This window comes from Pseudochaenichthys georgianus, chromosome 21 (genome assembly GCF_902827115.2).
Source record: "Pseudochaenichthys georgianus chromosome 21, fPseGeo1.2, whole genome shotgun sequence".
Taxonomy (NCBI): Eukaryota; Metazoa; Chordata; class Actinopteri; order Perciformes; family Channichthyidae; genus Pseudochaenichthys; species Pseudochaenichthys georgianus.
Window position 1 is genome coordinate 7,456,551 of NC_047523.1, and position 22,725 is coordinate 7,479,275.

The following is a 22,725-nucleotide window of genomic DNA, read 5'->3' on the forward strand; positions in this document are numbered from 1 at the left end:
ATTTCTTCAAATTTGATCTGAATCTGGATCACTTGATATGCATCCAAACGCGATGACGTCAAATCTAGAATGACGCAAGTGGTCAGTACAATCCATGCTGCTACTAGCCGAGTGCTATGGTGGACAGCATTGAGGCCAACAACAGTCTGGGACGGATGCCAAAATGACCGTGAAAACCCTGCGACGTGACAGCGCCATTGTTTGAAAAGGACAAGATACGCTCTAATATAATAAGACCACAAAAAGAGATATATACATTAATCCAAAGCTGAAAATAGATCTGAATAGTTGCACTGTTTATATACTTATGTTTGAGACATATTTGTTCAAAACTACTTTAGCTTTGACTTTTTCAAGTTGGCTACTGCATGTGTCAGTTGTGTGTGGCTGCAAATGGAGCTGTGTGAAGTATAATAAGTAAATCTGGGCTGACATGGAGTCAAGTTGTACTTTTTACAGTATTACGGCTTCTACAGATGATGATTTTTTGTCAAAGCACTTAAGCTATTCATTGCTATCGGGATGTTAAGAGCATTCCATGGAATATAACAAAAAGTGTATCTCGAGTCGGTTTCTGAAACTTACCTACCCCACCTTTAAGTTAAAAATCAAGGGTTTTTATTATTATTTACAGCAGGGGTGGGGAACCTTTTTCCTTTCAATTTTTACAACATCCTCCGAGGGTCGTACAAATTATTGAACTCAACCTTTGCTTAAAATATTGAAGTTAAAAGCATCAATCTGGTGCACTTTGAGAGCAACATTAAGAGATCTATGGATACATCTCTCAACTTCCATATGAAACAGAACATATTTTTCTTTTTGGATATTTTACAAATCACTCCCCTTTTAAACTCTATTCTTGTTATTTTTAACAACTTTTTTGTTACTGTCATATTATTTTATACCAGTTTTTCATTTAGTCTCATTAATAACTATAATGATCATATCAAGGTGTGCCTTAACCTCATTGAGCTGAGGTTATTTGAGCCTCTCAGGAGAGAGCTCTCTTCCACCTGGTTGAAGAAAAGCGCTTTAAATTCGTTAGCATAGCTAGCTAACCAGATGCTAATAACAACAGATCGCCACTGTGCTTACAACTAAAGACACAGCCACGCAAACACTTTCACTTCAGACGAGACATATACCAAGTGAAGACACGGAAGACACGTTACGCTCGTGTTGTGTTCAAGGAACCTGTCCTTGGCCAGGAAAAACAGGTACTCGCTTGTTTAATTATTTTTGCGGTCTAGATTTCTTCTTCTTTTGTGAAGTGAGAAGTTGTCCGTCAGTCGGACTGACGGACGGACTCCCTCCCCCCTCCCCCAAAACGAAAACTCTTCGGTTCTCCACGAATTACACAAGTCACCCAAATCAGCGTTAAAAAAGCGGGAGGCGCCGAAAAATCCCTTATTAATGTATTGATTATAGCTCGGGTCCGTATAGGTCGGCGTCTGGGTCCGGATCCGGACCGCGGTCCGCCTGTTGCCGACCCCTGGTCTAGAGCCTTGAGCATACAATCAGCCACTAGCACCGGAATCTTTGACCAAACTGTTTGTAGCCTATTAGCATTGTGGGTAAGTAGGTGCCAGGTCTTGTTAAGGAATAAGACACGTGATAAAAGACTATTTCTTGTTCTGCTGCATCGAACCATTTTAAGTGTTCAATATGAACCAATAATGTTACAAGAAAGCTATCTTAAATAATTTTTATACTCAACATTTTCATTTATATTAAACTTCGTATTCCCAACCAATATCCAAGATTTACCTCTGCAGTTAGAAGCTTGCTCTCTTCATTATAATTGTTGTCGATAAGAAAACACATGCTAACCCTATCCCGTCTGTATAAAAAAACAATGTATGTATACCCCCCAAAGTTACTTCTTAATAATAAACAAACAAGTAATATCTTTATTAATATAAGCTCATACATGATGACTGGTAATGCTCTGAAGAGAAGTTTTATGGGGTGGGCAGCTGTTGAACGCGCATGTGATAAATGAGGGTCACAGTGAAACAGCTGTCATATTACAAAATAAGTATTAAAGCTCAAACGGTTCGATATTTACATGTATCAACTCAAAGTAACCAATACTGTGAAACGGGTGGGACTTCACAACACTAGGCTGAGGGAGTTGTTCGATAAAAAGAAAATAGTTCCAACATGAAACTATTCAAAACAAAGACTGTGGATTATAAGATAGGATGGACCTTTATTTATGGACCTCAGATGTTATAGCAGCTAATGCAGAGTAGCTTGAGTTTGTGTGTTGTTATTAAGGCCTCTTTAGTGACACACCTGAAAAACAATTCCTCTTTTTCCCTCTTTTCTCGGGATCGTAGAGAAGGAGAGAGCAACATGTGTTTACCACTGAGTCCCAGGTATCTCCTCAGCAGCTATGCGCCCGTGGCAGCCAGACGAGGCAGTGCATGACAGAGAAGAGTAAGCGGGGGAGGGTTGGACATCACTCATCAACCACAGGTATTTCTATTAATATTCTCCAATGGTGTCGCTCTCAGCCGAAAGCCGTTGAACAGTGGAGACATGTGAGTCATTGTTTGGTCTGTCTTCCAGTGGGTTTCAGGGAAGAGCACAATGTTTACCTGGAGGCAAGACATGGTTTGTCTGACACAGTTTCAGTCAAATTATCCGAGCTGAGCTGTGTGTGTGTGTGTGTGTGTGTGTGTGTGTGTGTGTGTGTGTGTGTGTGTGTGTGTGTGTGTGTGTGTGTGTGTGTGTGTGTGTGTGTGTGTGTGTGTGTGTGTGTGTGTGTGTGTGTGTGTGTGTGTGTGTGTGTGTGTGTGTGTGTGTGTGTGTGTGTGTGTGTGTGTGTGTGTGTGTGTGTGTGTGTGTGTGTGTGTGTGTGTGTGTGTGTGTGTGTGTGTGTGTGTGTGTGTGTGTGTGTGTGTGTGTGTGTGTGTTCTGGCGCGGATACACAGCTCCATGAATACTTTACCGTAAATATGACGAGCACGCCATTCTCAACCAAACATGATCAGGAGCACTGTCTTGACACTCATGGTGTTGTTGTGCAATTTATTATTGATATTATACCAAATAACAGGTTAGAAATAGGTCGAGTACAGAAAGAAATCACTATTGACACACACACACACACACACACACACACACCAAGGTTTGGTTCATCCAGAGTGTCCAAGGTGTTTTGTCAGGCTCAACGACTCAAAAGGGTGTTGTTTATATTTCATAAAATGTTTGTTTTAACTTACATTTTTCTTATTCATTTGAATGAATCAGACATTTGTATATACAGTAGCACCTTTCAACACAAGGCAATTCAAAGTGCTTTACAAAAATGAAAGACATTAAGAAAATGGCAAGGGAGCATTGTTGGTAGAATGAAGGTATGTTATGTTGTTTTAATATAAAGATATGGCATGTCTGAAACAGCCACTTGAATCATCTAGATAGTTTTGTTCACACAAGACAACAGGATACAGACTAGAACAAGTATATTACTTAACTGCTGACCATTTGAAGGTGACAATAAGTAATAGGCATTTGAACACATAAATGCAGTAAAATGCAATAAAATAGCTTTTAAAATGTTATACTTGAAGCAAGAAATCTCTGACTGCATGTATGTCATGACCTTTGTATTTGTTTTCTGTTTTAAATAAAATAATATGTTCTCCTTGCATCTTAATTCCTGTCTCTGTGATTTCCCGCTTTTTGTGATTGTCTGCCCCGCCCTTATTCTGCTACCCATGTTCCTCAAGTCTTCCTGGTTTGTTCATCCCTTTGTTTTCTTGGTTATGTTTCACCTTGCCTGCTCCCCTCAGTTTCACGTTTTTTTGTACAAGCTTATTTTAATAAAGCTTGCTTTTTTGTTATTTGCCTCCGTCTTTTGTACAGCGTTTGGGTTCGTCCTTCTTAACCCACCCTGTGACAATGTATGCACGTCCAAACCGATCATCCGATGGCATCAACACTTGGTGGATGTACTGCTGGGGATCCAAGGGAGAGCAGTGTTGGATGTGGTGCAATTTTACAGAATCTTTGTGATACACTGTAAGCAGGACTTCCAGAGGCTCAGCACTAGTCTTACTCTGAACAAATACGTGTTACCAGCATCCAAGCACCCCTCAGACAGGAATACCAGGGACAAAGCTATCAGCATAAACAAATGCTCTTGTTGGAATAAACCATATCGTTATTAATAACAATCACCTGAAAGAGCTGCATGGTCATGTCCGTGGGCCACAGGTGTAAATTATTTGTAAGATAAAAAAACGTATACGCCTTTTCCCAGACTTAACCTAGTGTTTATAAGAGCATAATGTGTGGGGAGAATGTGCGCACACATGGTTAAATAAATCATGGATGATCCTTCTGACGTTTCTTAATAATGATGATTCAGAATTTACTGCGATGATGGTTTGCAGAGATATGTGATAAATTAGGGGTATGGACGCTACAAAAGCCACAGCCGTGCATAGAGACAGATGCTCTGGCGCCAACAGAGAATCTTGCTAAATCTACATTCGCTGAAATTGCGTTTTCTCCAACGTATTTCTTATTGACAGGTCTTATGGGTGGTGGAACGGGCACAAGTATTGATATTCAAACATATGTTTGAGGGTGAACGGGGTGATTCATACATTAATGCGGTTGTAGAATTGTGAATGTCCGCCCAGTTCCACAAGGATTGAGATTTACAAACAATTAAATCAGGCGTACGCGCAGCTTTGCAAATCCGCAGAAAAAATTATCTGTATTCATATATTTTTGCAATTTTTTAGTGGTGATTCTACACAGTTTTATAGATATGCCCCCAGGTGTTTGTCACCTTCTAATAGAAGGAAGACAACATATGATTCCAACTGCTGACACACAGCCATGTTAAATTGATGTTGGGTAATAACAGACTGTACACTGGTATGACAGCTGCTGCCTCAGGGCCTGTAAGCTCCGTGGACCTGATCACTGAAAGCGTTAGATAGATGATGGATGTTTTAACAACCTTTGCTAATTTGCATTCTTTCTCTGTGACACTGTGTTTAGCATCGATGCAAGTGGACAAACCCAATAATAACTGTAATAGAATTACCTAATTCTAGAAATCTGTAGGTGTGAGAAACGTTTGCTTTGCGAATTATAACAATGGGATTAAGAAACCATCGTTAATATTTAAAAATCCTAACAGCAAAGATGTATAGTGCTGTCTACATAAAGCTTGTATTATCATAAATCAGGTTGTAAGAACTGTGGAACTATATTCTCCCTGTATTGCACATAGTGTCCTTCATAATTGTACTCGGACACTTTGGTTTATGGTATGTTAGGGGTATCCACACGCCCAGTGAATTCTTATTCATCACACAATGCTTTTTGTGACCCTTCAGCAACATCACGCTACACAAAAAATACTTCTCACAATGACTGTGATGCCCCTGTGGGTTCATCAGTGGAGAGGGTGTGGCTGTCCTGTCTTGGCTGCATTGATCGCACTGATTGCAGTAACTCAGGGCACCTGGGTTTGGTGTCCTGCAGCTATTTAGAGCCTCTCTGCTCCTCTCTGTGCTCTCTCTGCTTTCCCCTACAGGCCCCCGGTTTTGTTGAGTATACTGTATGTTGTTGTTCTATTTCGTATATGGCTTCGCCCTCTAAGGCTATCGCTATTGGGTTATCCCTCTGCGCCCCCGCGCAGCACTGAAACACTTGTAGTCCACGCCCACCCGCTAGGTGGGCCCCACCCTCGGGTCACCTTCCGGTATAAATAGGTAGGTGGCCCAGCAATCTGCTCCCTCTTTTCTTCAGCAACCAGCAGTTTACTGAAGCACGAGAAAGCAACAGCATGAGCAATAAAGAGTGTGTCCGTATGTGCCCTTCGTGCAATACAGGCTACATTATGAGCTATGATTTGCATCCGATATGCGCAGCCTGTCTGTGGCCAGAGCACGCGGACGCGGCTCTCAGCCAGCAGGTCGCATGTCCTCATTGTGTGCGTCTTCCTTCATCCGACAGGAAGCAAAGGGCGGACGCCCTAGCTGCTGCGGGCGAGGAAGACGTCTGGGGTGGGCAGGTGCCCATCCAGGACAGCCTGTTTATGGAGGCGAGTGGGGGGCAGGAGTCGGACGACTCCTTCCCCGCCTCCATCCAGGGCTCGCCATGCGACTCTCCCCTTCCCCCTCTTCCCCGGACGGGGGAGACGGGGTCGGAGCGAGAGTCAGTGGTGGCGGTCGAGCACGTGGTCCCCTTCTCCGTGGCCACGGCGCTACCGGCATTGGGAGGCATCATGCTGGAGCTGCCGGAAATAATCGGCAAGGCAGCAGCATGTAGAGGTCTCTGGATGACATGGCGGGCGTGTTTTCCCGGGTGCAGATGGGCAGGAGTGATACGATCTGGCCGCGCTTCCCCGCCATTAGGCGTTATCAGGAAGGTGCAGCGGCGAACCCGAGGAGCTTGAGGGCTACGGTGGCCTCCCTTGTCCCCTTCACCAAGGTGGAGGGTTTCACAAATGAGGTTTTCCCAACCACCCCCGCTCTGGAACCGAGCTTAACGGCATTGTTCGGGGTAAGACAGGCCAACTTGGTCGCCGGACGGCGCCCTATGTTGGCCGACCCCAAGGACCAGTATGTCGCCCGCCAGGCTGACCGGGCGCACCAGTGTGCGTTCCAGGCGTCAGCAGCGGCAAACAACATCGCTTTGCTGACCAACTCGGTGGTGACGTTGGTCGAGCGATCCACCACCGTGGCTCCAGAGGAGTCGGAGGAGATTGCTAAGGCGGCCAGCACGGCGCTCACGCTGTGCGCAGCCGCGGCGGTGTCCCAGGCGAGGATTACGGCATGGATGACACAGATCCAGCGTCACCTCTGGTTACAGCAGGCAGCGGTCACAGAGCCAGTCAGGAAGGTCTTACTGGACACTCCGATCAGCTCGGACAGGCTGTTCGGGCCCCAGTTCCTGACCATGGTTGATTCCATGAAGGCGGCTTCGGAGCAGGCGGAGGACATCCGCCAGCACGTCGGTTGGCTCCAGCCAGCGGTGAAGCAGCAGCGACACCAGCGGCAGCAGCAGCAGCCAACCCGGCGGCAGACGGACAGACACCAGCAGCAACAGCAGCCGAGGCGTCAGAATCGTCCGTCAGCGGCGGCTGGGGCACCGACCCGCACCTCCAGGGCACCGTCCCGCACCGACGAAGGCTGCCTATGACCTGTCGGTTAATAGCCAGCCGGGTTCGGTACAAAAGCCTGCGCTATTTAATCTATCGATTAATAAACTGCGGAGCACAATAATTACACCAACTGCCTCCAATCTGATGATTAGTAGGCGGCATGGTTCGCGACAGATTTCTGATGGTTATGACTCTTCGGTTATTAAACCACAGACCTCGCGGCATTCTTCTGTCCGAGATACGCCACCTATACACGGTCATAATAAGCCCATGAGAGCAGTGGTAACGCCTCATGTGGATATTACTGCACACACCTCCATCCATCCTCTGAGCGTGTACACGTCTCATGATGCGAGGCGGAGTGATACGCAGCGTGTGGAGGCCTCCGCACAGCCCTTGGGTTGTCTCGAGGGCTTTGGAGTGGCTCGTCGTCATGACAACCACAACACATCTCGAACAGGCGCGCCCACTGTCAGAGTGTTTCTCGGCCTGTGTTTGATGGACGGATGGATGCACAGGCTGATCAGCAGAGGGTACACCCTGCAGTTCGCCTCCACCCCCCCCACAGTTCAAACAACATCTAACATCCCGAGAACAGTGTCTTGCGCTCCAAGCAGAGCTACGGGAACTCCTGTTGAAAGAGACTATTTCCAGGGTTCCCCAGGAGGAAGAAAATCAGGGGTATTACTCCCGCTATTTCTTATCCCGAAAAAGACAGGGGGAATGAGACCCACTTACTTCCATGTGCCATCATTCCGAAACACAGGAAATTCCTGAGGTTTTCATTCCAGGGAATAGGCCGTCTGACGTTCGGCTATTCCCTGGCTCCTCGTACTTTTTCAAAGTGTGTAGAGACGGCGCTGCAGCCGCTACACAGAGGAGGAATGAGAGTACTTTTTACCTGGACGACCTGCTGCTGCTGGCTCGCTCCAGGGAGGAAGCGGCTTTACAGACGGTATACTCATATCGCATCTGTCAAAGCGGGGTTTCATGATCAACTGGGAAAAGAGCTGTCCTCTTCCAGCCCAGAGTATTGTTTACCTGGGGGTGGAATTGAACTCAGCCCGCATGAGAGCACGACTCTCACGGCAGAGAGTGGAAACGCTGACAGCTCTCCTTCAACGTGTCATACCACGCAGCCTGGTGACGCTGGAAAAGTCCCCACGTCCTGTCAGAGGGGGTTCCCCTGGGCAGAGTTACGTCACACATCTCGGTGTTCACAGACGCATCTCTCTCAGGGTGGGGAGGAACGTGCATGTCACATGTTTTTCCACATAAAGGTGCTGGAATTGATCTCCGTACGGAGAATAATTCAGCACTTTGCCCCGTTGCTGCGGAATCAGCATGTGTTGATTCGCACAGACAACAAAGCCGCGGCGGCCTACAGGGCAGGACACACACCGCCACTCATCCCCTGAGCGTGTACATGATGACAGCCGGAGTGAAACGCAGCGTGTGGAGGCTTCCTCGCAGCCCTTTCGCCTCACGGGAGGCTGAGTGCCCCAGCAGCAGCGCCACGGCGTCAGGGCTCGCTGCAGAATTCTGCTAGTTTTAACCTATCGGTTAATAAACTGCAGAGCTCGCTAATTAAGCCGGCTGCCACTGATCTGTTGATTAAGTAGACAGCAGGGCTCGCTGCAGACGCCTGCCGGTTTTAACCCCTGTTAATAACCTGCAGAGCTCGCAGCATTCCTCTGTCCAAGATACGCCTCGTACACACGGCCTTAATAAACACATGAACGCCGTTATAACGCTTCATGTGGGCAGCACTGCACACACCTCCATCCATCCCCTGAGCGTGTACGCGCCTCATGATGAGAGTCGGAGTGAGACGCAGCGTGTGGAGGCCCCCGCCTTGGGTTGCCTCACGGGCAGCGGAAGGGGCTCTGGCGTGGCTCGTCACCATGACGACCAAAAACACGTGCGCCCGCTCTCACAGTGGCAGCGCGCGGGTCTGATGGACAGATGGATGAGCAGGCTGATCAGCAGAGGAGACGTCCTGCAGTTCGCCTCTCCCCACAGTTCAATGGGATACAGGAAACATTCCTGTCCTCCCAGAAGCTATGTCTTGCGCTCCAATCCGAGCTGCTGGAACTCCTGTTGAAACAGGATATTTCCAGGGTTCCTCAAAGGGAGGAAAATCAGGGGTTTTCACTCCCGTTATTTTTCTAATCCCGAAAAAGACTGGGGCAATGAGACATCCTCGATCTGTCAGTATTCCACATGCTGACGATCAAACAGGTGCTGGAATGTGTTCACCAGGACGACTGGTTCACTTCCACCTGAAGGATGCATACTTCCACCTGAAGGATGCACACTTCCACCTGAAGGATGCATACTTCCACCTGAAGGATGTATACTTCCACGTACCCCTCATCCCGAAACACAGGAAATTCCTGCGTTTTCTCATTTCAGGGAATATCAGACCAGACAATCCTCTGCCGTCGGATATTTCCTGGCTCCTCCCATTTTTGTGTAGAGAAGGCTGGAGCCACTACACAGAGGACGGATGAGAGAGTGGTTTCCTCTGGACGACCTGATATTTGCTGGCTCGCTCCAGGGAGGAAGTCGCTTTCCAGACGGTACATCTCATATCGCATCTGTCAAGCCTGGGTTTCATAAGAAATTGGAAGAAGATAAACTCAGCCAGCAGAGCGCGGCTCTCGCGGCAGCGAGTGGAGGAACTGACAGCTCTCCTCCAGCATGTCACAACCCACACAGCCCTCTCCGTGACGCAGCTGCTCGGCGTTGGCGTCAGCTGGTCACGTGATGATCCCCCGGGGTCTCTTCCAACAGGGGGACACTCCAGAGGTGGTTCATTTGCTGCAGAAGCCTGCTGTTTTAAACCTATTGGTTTATAAACTGCAGAGCTCATGGCATTCCTCTGTCCCAGATATGCCTCCTACACACGGTCACAATAAATCCACGAGCACCGTTATAACGCCTCGTGTGGACAGCATACACACACCTCTCATCCTCTGGGCGTGTACGCGCCGCATGATGAGAGACGGAGTGAAATGCAACGTGTGGAAACTCCCTCGCAGCCCTTTGCCTAAAAGTGTGAGGCGGTGTCGCAGGCGTATGTCTCGGTAGAGCCCCGGAGAACATGCGCACTCCACCAGAGGAATTCCTCCTCCACGGCTTTGCACGGAGGAATGCCAGTGGAAGATATTTGCACGGCTGCATCTTGGTCTTCCCCCTGTTCATTTATTCAATTGTATTTGAGGGATGTTTCCTTTCCTCTGACGCACCCCGTACTGGGTGTCCTGTCAGAGTGAGTGACGTCAGGGAGCCAGCTGAGCGCCTCTCTCCTGCCTCTCGGCACACAGAGAGCGGCCTTTTCCCCTCGTAGGAGAGGGATGTTCCCCTTCCTCTAATACACTTCGTACGAAGTGTCTGATTAGAGTGAGTAACGTCAGGGATCCAGCTGAGCGCTCTCCTACCTGGCTGGCGCGGAGAGAGCGGCTGTTCCCCCTCTATGATCGCAGGATACGGTGGGACCTTCGTCTCTACTTCTCACAGCGGTCGGTATGTATTGTTCCCAGCCTTCACCCCGTCAGGAAAACAGGTATGTTTGCTATGTTCCAGGGACGGGGAGGTGCCATTACGTATGGCACAACAGGCAGGGATGTGTTATTGAGCAGGTGTGTCTGTGCTTCTAGTGCTGGACGGACCCAGTGGGGCGCAGACTACATCATGCTTCGCCCTTAACCCAATAGCGATAGCCTTAGAGGGCGAAGCCATATACGAAATAGAACTGGGGTTACCTACTGTAACCCAGCTTCTATGAGTAATGGCGCAGCCCTCTAAGCGCTGGGCCCCACTGGCTCTACGAATAGCTGGCTCTACGAATAACTGAAGAAAAGTTATATTGTATGGGAGCAGATTGCCGGGCCACCTTCCTATTTATACCGGAAGGAGGCCCGAGGGTGGGGCCCACCTAGTGGGTGGGCGTGGACTACAAGTGTTTCAGTGCTGCGCGGGTGCGCAGAGGGATAGCCCAATAGCGATAGCCTTAGAGGGCTGCGCCATTACTCATAGAAGCTGGGTTACAGTAGGTAACCCCAGTTACTTTAGTTTCTTTACTTTGTGCACCTCAACACTCTCACACATTCATGCACCCCTCACCCTGCATTTACACTACTGATACCACTGACGTCCACACCTCATGCCTTACTTATTGTTGCACTTCATTTAATTTGGATTGTTTCCTTTAAATAAACATATTTTGATAACCGTTGACATGGTGTGTCTCCTTTTTGTTGTGGCCTTTTGAGCCAGGTCATAACAATGACCCTCATGCAGGAAGTTATATAGGAACAAGTTACATCCATAGTTTTGTTCGTATCTACTATTTGTTCTTGTTTTGACATTACATTTTATCTTACCTTAACCTGTTTAGCCCTGAGCCTGTTTTTCAGGTCTCAGGCTCGAAAATGACATTCCCAGAACAAATGACCATATCTTCCCTTCTAAAAGGGTTAAATTAATAATCTTTTTTCTCAAAGTAATGATAAACCTGTGAGTTGGATGTTGAAAAGTCAGAATCATTATAGATGTTTTTTATTTTAAAGAAAATTCAGATTGAACATAGTAAAACAACTGTAAATTATAGTGTCTGTCCAACATTTTTTTTTTTCTTATAGTGAAAACTACCCTTGGATGATGGGTTAGTAGACCTAAAGCTCTTTAGGAATCCAAAGTACAACATATAAGTACCCTGTATCAAGATTGATGCAAAACAAGTGACATTTGACCTTTTTAGAGGTTTAGCAAAAACAACTCCACCTCTGGGGTGATTTGGGTGGAAATGGCCGTTTTTACCATTTCTCTGGAACCCATTGGTCGATTTTGGTGATTGACATCTCTTTTTGACCGTTGGAGCCAATATAATCGAAGGGAGATTTCCACACACACACCTTACCATTGAGAAATGAGAGCTATGCGCACACAGTTTTGCATGAGAGCGAACCTATCTCTCGCTCTGACATCTGGAAACGGAAAAGCAGATTTATTGCTGATGGATTATCAGAAATCATTTTCTGTGATGTATATACCGATCGATTCTGTGTCTTCTCACGATGTGAATCGATGGGTTGGGCGTGCATCTATGATGCGTAATAAGGGTGTTATGAGCAGTGCTTGAATTGGAATAAAAAAGGTGCCAGTACTCTAAATCAGCAACTGTTTCAAGTCAATTTTATTTATACAGCCCAAAAACAAGAATTTGGCTCAAAGTCATGTATATCCTATAATTAGAGGGGGTGCAGTGGTATTTCTATAAGTGGAGAGTGGACCTAACACCCTCAGGGGGGTCCGGGGGCATGCTCCACCGGACGATTTTTTTTTTTTAAATATTGAAGTTAAATGCATGAATCTGGTGCACTTTGAGAGCAACATTAAGAGATCTATGGATACATCTCTCAACACCCATATAAAACAGAACTGTAAACAGATATACTTTTTCTTTATGGATATTTTACAAATCACACTCCTTTTAAACTGTATTCTTGTTTTACTGTCATATAGTATTTCATTTTTAGTGAGTTACTCAGCCAGGAGACAGCGTTTGGTACTCAGGTACAGTTGTGGTGAAGGCATCTGAGTTAGATGTATTTTAACCGAAATGTCTACAGGCATAGCAGAAGATGGCATCTTTTTTACAGGAATATTCCAGCCAATCTCTGTTTTCAAACCATGAGCTGCAAAATGAGCGCCTTACCCCACTGTACAAGCGAGTTGGGAACTTGTTTAAATATAGCTGGGAAGGCTCTGTTTTGCCGAGGTCCTCTGGCACTTGCGGGCCGCCGAGGGGTGGCGGTATTTGGGGCGACGAAGACTGCTGCTCCGGGGGCGAGGCGGGCAAAGACGGCACCTCATGACGCATCTACTGAGTACCGCCGTACCGGTACTCAGTAAGAGGTAACGGTACCAGATAGGTACAAATCAGGAGTAGCGGCCCAATTCATGCACTGGTTGTGAGTGAGTTTCTGTGCAGTAATGTGTTAGCATTTTTTTGCTCGTGGCTAATTCATAGGCTCAGCGCTAGCTTTGTGTTTTTAAAAAAAAAAAACTCAGTTAGCTGAGTTTCTTCCCGTTACATGGATATAAAACATTCATAGTTTATTGAATATTAAGATGCCCTCAGACGCTGTTTCCTGCAGATGGCGCATTTCCCCCCCCGTATCAGGGGGGCGGTGCTTAACAGGTTAACTCTTAGAGTATACCATTGTATATAATAGTGTGTTCAGATTCTGAATAGGTCTTAAATGCTTTTTGATTTTCCTGTAACACCAGATCTGATGCTCTAAAAAATGACATGTTGTCTTCATTCAAGTGTATTCAAAAGTACCTCAAAAATACTGGGGGTTTTCTTTTTCTTTTCTGGCTTTTTTTGGTAGCCTCTCCAATTCTTGCGCATATGCCAGAGTATTTTCACACAGGGCAACACCGGCCTTTATGTAGTCTTAGGATCTGTTTCCAATGCTGATAAAACAACTGCCACGCCCCTCTAATTTATAAGCACTTATTTATCTTGAAAGAAATATAACAGAAAATATAAGACACATTTACGAGAATATTGTTACATGAGGCCTAATATTTATATAGTTATGTTTTTTCGAATAACTAATTACTAATTATTAATTGTATTATTATTATTAATTAATTGTTACCCACAATGGAAGGCAACTTTGCCAATAAAGATAGACAAAATCCACATAACTCGTGAGCAGGTATACAAAATAAAAGAAACACAGTAACCAGTTTAGCATGGTAGCTAACTGGCTAACTTACTAGTTTGGCCATGCTTTACAATCAACAGAAAATAAGGCATAGAACGTTTTAACTCATCTTTGTGTGCTTTATTACAATAACAAAAACGAATTAAAAAAGCAATAAGTTGGTAAACACTATTCATTAACGACACTCTGCATCTTAGTTAATATTACAATACCTTTACATTAGTGACTGTGACTGGCAGCAAGTTTTGCAGAAAGTAATTGAAAAGTAGGTTGCTGCATTTTTTGCAATGGCTTGCAGGAAATTGTCACGCAACCTACACACGGTTTCGTCACGTTGACGCTTGCCGGTGTGCAGCGCTTGGAGTTAACGCGACCAACAACCAATCACAATAATCTCCCGCCCCGGACACACAAAGCACACAGTTTGATTGGCTAGCGCTTGTACTGGCTGGCGCTTCCGTTGATGCTTGAAAAGTTGAACTTTACAAGCATAAAGTGTGACGTCCCCCCATTCAAAGTGAATGGAAAGTGTATGCGTTGCGTCACTGTTCTGACCTTCTTGCTACCTGATTTAACCATGAATGTTTGTTCTACGGTTCTTTCCCTTTTGTTTTGGTGCTTGCTTTGTCTCCTTTGCCTACCTACACACCTGCTCTCAATCAGCCTCAAACCTGTTGAACCCCATCCCCCCGGTACAGGGGGGGAAAACGCATCATCTGCAGGAAACAGCGTCTGAGGGCTTCTTAATATTTAATAAGCTATGAATGTTTCATATCCATGTAACGGGAAGAAACTCAGCTAACTGATCTTTTTTTTCTTTTTTTGCAAAAAAACCCACAAGGCTAACGCTGAGCCTCTGAATTAGTCACGAGCGAAAAAATGCTAACGCCGTTTGCACAGAAATGCACTCATAACACCCTTATTACTTATCGTAACTGCACGTCCAACCCATCGATTAGCATCGTGAGATGACACAGAATTGATAGGTATATCATCACTCCATGATAAGAACTCACGACAATATTAACAAAAACAGACATCAAAACACGTGGCGCTAGGTAGCCAAAACGAGAATATGTCTTACCTTGGTCGTTGTCTGATCAATGGCATTAAAACGATAAAAACGCTGCTGAAGGTTAATCCAATGTGTCTGTGTCACTTTGAAAGTATTTCTGATAAGCAATAAACCTACTTTTCCGTTTTCAGATTTCAGAGCGTGAGACAGGTGTCGATTTGGGGAAACTGCATGCGCATAGCCCCCACTTTTTTTTGATAACGTTGGTGTGTATGTGGAAATTCCCCTTCGATTATATTGGCTCTAATGGTTCAAAAGAGATTTCAATCATCAAAATCGACCAATGGGTTCCAGAGAAACGGCAAAAACACCCAAATCACCCCAGAGGTGGAGTTTTTTTTTGTTGCTAAACCTCTCTAAAAATGTCAAATGTCACTTGTTTTGCATCAATCTTGATACAGGGTACTTATTATATGTTGTACTTTGGATTCCTAAAGCTTTTAGTCTACCTTACCATCATCCAAGGGTAGTTTCCACTATAAGTAAAAAATATCTTTTCGACGGACACTATAATTTACAGTGTTTTACTATGTTCAATCTGAATTTTCTTTAAAATAAAAAACATCTATATTGATTCTGACTTGTCTACATCCAACTCACAGGTTTATCATTACTTTGAGAACAAAGATTATTAATTTAACCCTTTTAGAAGTGTAGATATGGTCATTTGTTCTGGAAATGTCATTTTCGAGCCTGAGACCTGAAAAACAGGGATGGTGTTTAACAGGTTAACATTTACCTGCTGCTAGAGTTCTTCCCAGCCAATCCGCTCCCTGCCTGTTCTTCTGTCCAATCACCTAATTCTCTGCCCATCTCTCAATGCACACTTTATTTCTTCCTCTCATGGATTTTTAATTTAAATCCTGGTTTTAAATGTAGTCTTTTTGAATGATTATTGTTCCCTGCTTTGCATCTGCGTTCACTTACTCTGATTTTAAGGTTTTAGAAAATAACAACGTTTAGAATACTATCATGTCATATTGCCTACCATTTCATACTTGTACTAATTTCACAATGAGGTTTACATTAGCTGCCTTTGGAGAACTGAACACAATACAACAGTAACAATACTAGGTGGCAGCAGATGTCTGTAAAGTCATGGTTAATTACTTTAATTACCCCAATTAGCTAGCTATGACAAAAAGTTTAACAAAAAATTTAACTTTAAACAAACACACAAGAAAACAATCCTACTTATTATACAATGAAATTGTCTCAACATGTTCTGTAATAGAACAGCAATGGAACATTTCAGAGCTGAATGGAACACAGCTGCTGAAGAGGAACTTGGTGTTTCAACATTGATTGTGCATCTCCTTCTATAATCGGTACCACTTTACCAGAACAGTTGACATGCACTCATATTTTTGTTGAACTCATGATGAATTTGAATGGAAACAAATGTTGACAGCATCAATCAATCATTGGCCATTCTTATAATGATTGCATAATGGTGTTGTTTGATCCCATACAAATCATGCACGCCACAAAGTTACTTCAGTTTGGATTATTAGGGGAACTGAAAGTGAAAAAATACATCCCTGTGCACTGAAAACTAATGATAGGAGGTACTGGCAAGGATTATGGGTACTCCAATGTGAGGGTGCAATTGCGTTTAGGTGCCAATGTGCAAATATCTAAAATACCAGACACTTATCATGACTTGTTTATTTAATCAAGACAAAGACAAAACCAACCAATAAACCCGCCTCAGCTGCACCGACAATCCGTTTGTTCCTCTTTTTCTTGGTTTATCCAGGAGTAAGACGGTCAGGCCTTCATAGATGGAGACAGCCTGACATCCGTTTTGAGCTTTTTCAACAGCTCTTGATAAATCCAATACCAAGATCAGATGTGAATTAATTTAAAAGTGTACTATATATCAAATATTTTACTTTATCCAAAGTGAAGGACAACCTTTGACAGCATAATACATTAATATATCTGTCCAATATTTCTCAGTAACATTAAATAAGGTGTGATCCCAGCCACAACAGCTGGGCTTCAACCAGAAACACAGATACCTAGAAATAGAGGCCAGGAGGCAGGAGCCATGCCTCCTGAATAAAGATGGATGTTTTCTTGTCGTCCATCCCAACAGCGGCTTTATGCTGGTGTGTTCTGTCTCACCTGGAGACAGAAAGGATTATGTCAGTCCCAAACTCAACTTCACATGATGTGTCTTGGAAAATTCTGCAAGAGAAGGTTCCAATCAACCAGATGTGTTTGTATATAGCCAGGTATTTGCTGCTTTGCAAAAATGAAATCTGGTTATTTTTGGTCCAGTGTTACAAAAATATGAACACATAGGATCTTTATCTTACAATTTATCCCAGAATTAAGATGTAAAGGGTTATTTTCAACCAAGTTGTTGAAGTATTCCAACATTTTTAAATCGAGTTAAATTGAGAAGAAAATGTCAAATCAACACCTACTGTTATGAGTAATAGTTTGTAATACAAACTTTTTTTTGTTTCCATCAAATTATTATTTAAGTATTTTGAAAAGCAGTTTATTTCACGCTTGACCAACTAACAAAAAATATTAAAATAAAATAAAGAAATGACAACACTGGGGAGCAAGTGAAAATAACAGAAACATATCAAATAAATGGAATGAATGATAACAAACATAAGCACTCCCAACAATATTAAAGTAGCTAGGTCATTTGGTGTTGAATCTTTTTTATTAAGGGATACCACTCTTAAACTAACTAAGTGAGTCTTTCCAGTGCAATACAAGCCATTTATTTCACCCACACAATTCTCGAAGCTACGTCCATTTTACTTTTGTCAAACTATTTCTAGAAATGGCTCCTCTTTTTTAGAAACCTCACATGTATAAGCTCTACCCAAGGACACGGTGTAAAAGCACCCTCCTCCCCCCTTTGCCGGTTAATGCCTGTCTAATATTGACAACCACTCTCTCGGCTTCTCTCCTGTCTGCATGCTATGAAAGGCACATGCTGCAGGTGCTGTTTGACAAGTGCAACTACTCTCGATGTGTTTTTACAAGATCGCAAATCTCCCCCTAAGCTCTCGTGTTTGAATTTGTCTGTGTGTCTATTTAAGTCAATGTGCAGCCATGGGTGTACGTGTGTGCTCGCATGACTCAACAAGGACTGCCTTTCAAATTAAACCTGCATTGAGTTAGTGCAGCAAATCAGCAGTTTCTAATCCAGGGGTCAATGGGTTTGCAGGGTGAAGACATCATAATGAATCTGTGACTGTCAATTATTATAATGATATTTGACGCATTATTGTATGTTTTGAGATAAGCATATTAACTCCACACCTGCAGGGATAATGACTTATATGAAGTCTACATGCTTGCTTGTTCTTTTTTCACTCCGAGCCCAATGCATAAATTACAGTGGCCGACAAGTGCAAACGTGCAATAACAAATTTGCCATGTATATGCAATTGAGGAAACATCTCCACCAACATGACAACACATGCGCAGCATTAACAAAACTTGAGGAAACATGCTCAGGGCATAATATTGTGTTTTGGCATATTTTTTATTAATTTGTATAATTGTTTAATACTGCAGTGCCTTTCTCCCAATGTAAATAAATTAAATGTGGGACGTTGTAGGGTGTTTGCACCTGTCGACCACCGTAATAAACAGATACTTAATGTGAAAATTAAAATTCATAATAAATGGTTTCTGACATTTAACAGTGATAGAAAGAACTCTAGACTAGTGCTTCAAATTAATCCGACTTTATTTACATAGTACTTTTCATACACAATGTGCTTCACAAACCAAAAACAATACTACAAAAGCAACACATAACCTTGTGACAAATACGATCTCTTAATACCAACAAAAAGTAATAATAAAATATAATTCATTTAAAAGCTGAATAAAAAAAAATGGGATTTGAGTTGTCTCTTAAATGTTTGAAAATCTCTGCCATTCTAAGGTCTTCTGGGTCGTAATTATAACAGGACCCCCTCACCTTGGGTCTTTGTCTGAAGTTAAAGTATGATTTAAAGGCCAGTACCGGAAGACCTGAAGATTCTAGAGGGTTAATAGGTTGCAATAATCTGATAAATAGCTAGGTCCAAGACCATTATGGAGTGTGGACTGCTACTTGGAGTGGTCCCAGTTCACCTCCTGCCCTGCTGTGGTGCCCTTGAGCAAGGCACCGGACACCCCCCTTCCCCCCACTCCCATTGCTCCCCGGGCGCTGTACAATAGCTGCCCGCTGCTCCTAGTACTAGACTCCTGGTACTAGGATGGGTTAAATGGAGAGAACACATTTCACTGTGTGTGCTGTGTGCTCTGCATGTGTGACCATTAAAAGCAGCCTGTCCTCCTACATATTCAGTTTTGGCGGCATTTCTGTTTGTTTTCATCCAGTTTGTCAAAAGGTCTTCTGATCAGGGGCTCTATAAATAAATATCTACGGCAGATAATGTAATATTTAATGCAGCCGAACCGTGTATTTACAATGCCGCTATGTGATGACTTCCAAAGAGAAAAGCAAGAACACTCCGAATAAACTATTATTTTATTTTAAAAAAATGTTTTTCCGATTTCATATCATATAAACACCATATCCCGAAATGCATTGCGGCTAAAACAATCGATGATCAAAACTTCTGAAAAAAGAAAGGTGTCTCTCAGAATCGAGAGAGAAAAACCTATGGGAAAAACACAAAAGCATTGTACACAATTTAAACCAATAAATGTCGTATAATTAACAAGAGTAAACTGATGTTTTTTAGTGGATGAGTAGTGCAGATATCACTGTTAAATCATTTGATCATTGGTTTTATTATCAAAACGTCGAGACCGGAAATACTGTTTTCAACCCGTAACTTTACATGGAGGCTGCCGCATTCCTCAAATCATCTTCATAATATGAATCAATATCTATCAAACTATAGATCCTACATATCGACTGGACATGGATTATAAAAGTACAATATACACTTCTCGCTAGAAATCTAATCAAAAAGCGTTTTAATGGCCAAACTATCCTACAATTTAGGATTTGACAGAGAGGGTTATTTGTGAATAAACGACCATCTGTAACGTTAGCATTCAACGGGAGCACTAGAGGGCGAAAACTTTAAAACGTAATTATAGGACGTATTAAGCGCTTGAACAAACGACATATTTGGTCGTAACAAGGGCCTGAACAATTGGCCCATTTGGTCGTATGAGTTGGAGGACTTCCAATTCTAATTCTAATTTAGAGCAGGAGTGTCCAAACTGTTTTCAACAAGTGCCACATACAGAAAAATATACGAAGGGCTGGGCCGCTGAGATATATTGCCTCACAAGTTATAGGTTTGAAAAATCTATCAAATGTAGGTAAATTATGGTTGATATTGATAAAAAAAACACACAACTCACCGCAGGGTTTCATTTATTGTGTTGGCAGCTCATTCCTTAAAACTGAAGGCTCAGATTGCTTATAAGACGAAATATGAAGGATATATTTCAAGGTTGATTTGTAAATGTGTTATTGGGCTTTTTTCTTATAAACTAAGATTTGTTAGAAAATGTTCTCAACTTTAATTGACTGAATTTATTTGAATACTGTGTTATATATTTGAACATAATATATTTAAGAAGTACAATAGCAGATGTTTCATTTTCTGAGGGCCGATTAAAAATGGGCCGCATTTGGCCCCCGGGTCGTAGTTTGGACACCCCTGATTTAGAGCTTTAAAAACCAACATGAGTATTTTAAAATAAATTCTGTGTGCACAGTACATGCATCAGTGCACTACATACACTGCACCGGCCTGACAGAAGTTAGCTAGGAGACAATAGTCAACTAAGAGCTCCTCTATGGCCATTTGTATTAGCCAGTGTGTTTTTTCAGCTGGACAGCTGCAGAGTAACTTAACCTCAATGCACCTGGAATCCTTCACCAATTCATGGAAACCCAGAGTGCAACAATCTTTTTTCCAGTTTGAGACCAGGCACTCGTGGGATAGAGAGACATTGTGATGTCAGGCTCAACACTCCATAAGGGATTTAAACAAACACATATTATTGAAGGATAAATTATGCGGGCGCTGTTCAAAATGGCTGCCCACTGCTCCTAACACTAGGATGGGTCAAATGCAGAGAAACAATTTCCCCATGGGATTAATAAAGTATATCAAAATCAAAATGCTGCAGAGAACCCTTTTTTTCTTCTTTTCAAAATGGCACCACTAGTTATTTGTTTTAGCAACTCTATTGCTTTCAAACAAATCTGGTCAATGGGATGGGTTTCTGTTACGTAACAATATTTTACCCCATCATTTTGCCCTGCGTCACCTGAGTCTGAAATAATGCTTCATTAGATAATGTATTGTTCCCAGGGAAAGAGGCTGTTTATAGAGTTGCTTGTAATGTTATCTTGGGACGGGTGGCGCAGTGGCCTGTGCATCTGATCATCAGATCAAGGGGGAGTGCTGGGGAACTCCAGTTCGAAACCCGCTCCTGCCGCCACTGCGTCAGGCCGTTGTGTCCTTGGGCAAGACACTTCACCTGAACTTGCTCCTGTGGGTATTGTCCATGGTCCATGGTAGTGACCATTGCATGTATAACAAATATGTGTAATGTGTGTATCTGTAAAGCGCTTTGAGCACTGGAAAAGCGCTATAATAAATGGAATGAATGATGTTATGTGTTTTCCCTCCCTGTTATCTATCATCGACTATAAACTCAACATCTGGGAAACAGATCCACTTAGAAACATTGACCTCATACAGTAGTTCACTACTATAGTCATACTGAATTTGGTTAGAAAATTCAAACCTGATATCTGAATACAACAAAACGCAATATGTAACACCGCTAGTTAGATAGTGTGATAGTCACTAGCAGTAAGTGGTTGTTGGAAGTGCATTTGCACACAGCGATGCATTTTTATCATTTACAAATACATGGCTTTTATCATGTGGACGTTTATAGGACTTTCTTAATAAACTACACCAAATGAGAGCTTGGATTGTTGGAAGGAAAAACTGACTAATCGGAAAGGAGGGCATGCTAATTTGCAACAACCAGACAACAGCATTTTTGCTTGCCTCAATTTAGTCTTCCTTTTAAAAAAATGACCCTGTTTTTTGTTTACCGTGTGAAATCCTAAGATTATGTTAAATCTATCAATAATGTATGTCCATAACTTAAATTAGATAACAAATCCTACTTATGATATGCCACAACGTGATCTTTTTTGTCACCGTTACCAGGTTTTGTTGGGTTCTTCTTCCCCCCCCCAAATGTACAACTTTAGCAACGTGTTTAAAACTGGGACTGGACTTGGGGTAGAACTATTTTCTCCACAAAGCATTTTGGGTAACAAAATGCTGCTGCGTCCTTGTCCACAGAATTGAATGTATGTCTGATATGTAATGTAAAGCACTTTGAGCACTTGGTAAAGCTTTAAAATACATGTAAGGAATTATTATGATTGCATTATTATTATACATACAAAATAGAACTTTAAGATACAGTGAGTAAGATATCGAGGGGTGAGAACCAGAGGGGCGTAAGTGACATTTGACCAACTTTACAGGAGAGCCAAAACAAAAAACTACCATACTTTGTCTTGACTTTGTTTTTATTAAATTTAATTTAATATGAAAACTTCATAAACATGTGGATGACAATATACTTAATGAACAATATTTTGACTTTCATTGAAAAAAATATTCTTCTATCTTTTTTTTATTCGGAAGAAAGTCACATGCGCCTTTTTGGAACTAAGATTTTATCTCATATGAACTAAGAAAAAGGGCGTATCTGAT